Source organism: Capsicum annuum, chromosome 3 (assembly GCF_002878395.1).
Source record: "Capsicum annuum cultivar UCD-10X-F1 chromosome 3, UCD10Xv1.1, whole genome shotgun sequence".
Taxonomy (NCBI): Eukaryota; Viridiplantae; Streptophyta; class Magnoliopsida; order Solanales; family Solanaceae; genus Capsicum; species Capsicum annuum.
Window position 1 is genome coordinate 190,795,178 of NC_061113.1, and position 2,418 is coordinate 190,797,595.

The window sequence follows — 2,418 nt, forward strand, 5'->3', positions numbered from 1 at the left end:
GACAACCATGCATATATGCAAGATACACCACCCGAACAAGTAAGCAACAAGTAATGCAACCCATATGCCCTAACAACAAATAAGTCCCACTCACTCATCTAAAATACTGCATGTTAATAATAATATGGTCAAGAGATGCTCACACTCAAAAGAGAAGTTCAAACAACATGCATCAAATTTTCTTTACCTTGGTTTTCAGACAATCAAGTTAGAATCACTATAGGACTTTATTCGGCTTGAAATGTAGGCTTAGGAGTGTTGGTATGGTACATATAAATATATCAAGTGACTAAGCCTCCTTGGAAATACACTAACTTTTGGGTTCACACTTTAATTAATTTTCTTTATATTCCATCCTTATTTCTCCATTTTTTTTCCTTTATGCGCATTTAGGTTGGGTGTGGTTTCTTTTATTCATTCTTTTTGTTTTTCACATTTTTCTTTTCTTTTTCATATTTTTCTTTTCTTTTTCTTTTTCTTTTTCTTTTTCTTTTTCTTTTTCTTTTTCTTTTTCTTTTTCTTTTTCTTTTTCTTTTTCTTTTTCTTTTTCTTTTTCTGTTCTTTTTCTTTTTCTTTTTCGTTTTCGTTTTCGTTTTTGTTTTCTTTTTCTTTTTCTTTCTCTTTCTCTTTCTCTTTCTCTTTCTCTTTCTCTTTCTCTTTTTCTTTTTCTTCATCTTTTTCTTTTTGTTTTTGTTTTTCTACCATACACAGGCTTACTACCTTTTTTTCTATCTTTACCCTTCTTCATACCCATTTTACATCATGTACCACTCTAATATCCACCTTCAACTTAGTAGATTGCATTATGTCCAAGGAGGACTAGGTCCAAAATAGGTTCACTGCAACACAAATGGAAAGGTGAAAGGTGAAAACAAAGAAAAAGGACATAAGGCTCAAAAATGGGATCAAGGGATATTATTTCACACTAGAAGGTCATTTAGGTGAAAGGTGGACTAAAACTAAAAAAGCAACCTATGATCCTTTTCTAACCGACTATCCTATAACCTAGGAAAAATAAACTGGGCAAGTTTTATATTTAAAACACAAAGGGAACTAGGTAGAATCTCACACAAATATGGCACATAATCCCATCACAAACTATTACCTATGCTGTTCATGCACAAGTTAGCTATGATTATTATGTCCCTAATTCTAATACAATATCAAGATCCACAAAAGTCACATATATATGCATTCACACAGTTCTAAAATGAATTTTGAAGGGGTATTATTATTCTCAAAATTAATCAAAAAATGTGAAAACTACCCTAAATACTTAAAAGACTCCTAATATACAAAAACAAACACAATATGGAACAAACTACATCACGACACAAATTTTAAACCTAGGGATGCCAATTTTACAACCATACCATTGTCTACAAGAAAAGAATCATGGCAACAAAAACATGTGGTGGCTATGGTATACCCCACCCACAACTGAAAATTGTACATTATCCCTAATGAGCTAAAAATGCAAAGTAAGGGAATGAGATATACTTGGGATGCACAAGGCATCCGTGTCATGATAAAAAGGAACTCACCTTGGGTTGTCTCCCAAATAACACCTGATTTACCATCGTGGCATGACTCAGCTTCCTTGGTTATTCAGACTTTGCCAGGGTCCATCTCAACATAGACTTTCACTTTCTCAAGGTTACACATTTAGCTCTTCACCCGCTGCTCATTCATATTGAATGGTATTTCACCATCATATTTTATTTCAATAGCACCATATAAGAACACCTAAACCATATGATTGGCCCATACCACCTATAATTTAGCTTTCCAAGAATAAAGCAAAGTCTTGAATTATACAACAAAACCAAATAACTGAGCTCAAACATCATTTTCTCAATTTTTTTTCATGATGCAGCTTTATTCTTTCTTTGTATATGGAAGAACTCTCATAAGCATGGATTTGGAATTTATCCAACTCATTTATTGTGCCCAATCTCGACCTTGCTGCAGCACGCCACTCAAAATGTATCCTCTTTAATGTCCATAGTGTCTTACGCTCAAGTTCAATCAATAATTGACATTCATTTTCGTACACAAGATGATATGAGGAGGAACCTATAGGAGTTTTATAAGTTTTTTGATAGGCCTACAATGCCTTATCTAACTTTCTCGACTAGTCAGTCCTGTTGGCATTCATAATTTTTACCAATATAGACTTGATCTTTTTATTGGAGACCTCAACTTGCTCGCTTGTCTGAAGATGGTAAGGTATTTCCATCTTATGTCGTACACAATATTTATGAGGGTCCTAAATAGGTGGTGATGTTAGAACCTAAGTTGCAGTATTTAAGAAGATAATGATATTTTTTATTATTAATGAGTAATTAAGGCTCCAATAGTGACTTGTATGCATAAGAATTAAATTGTGATTTATTTTATGATATTCTTGTTTTGATA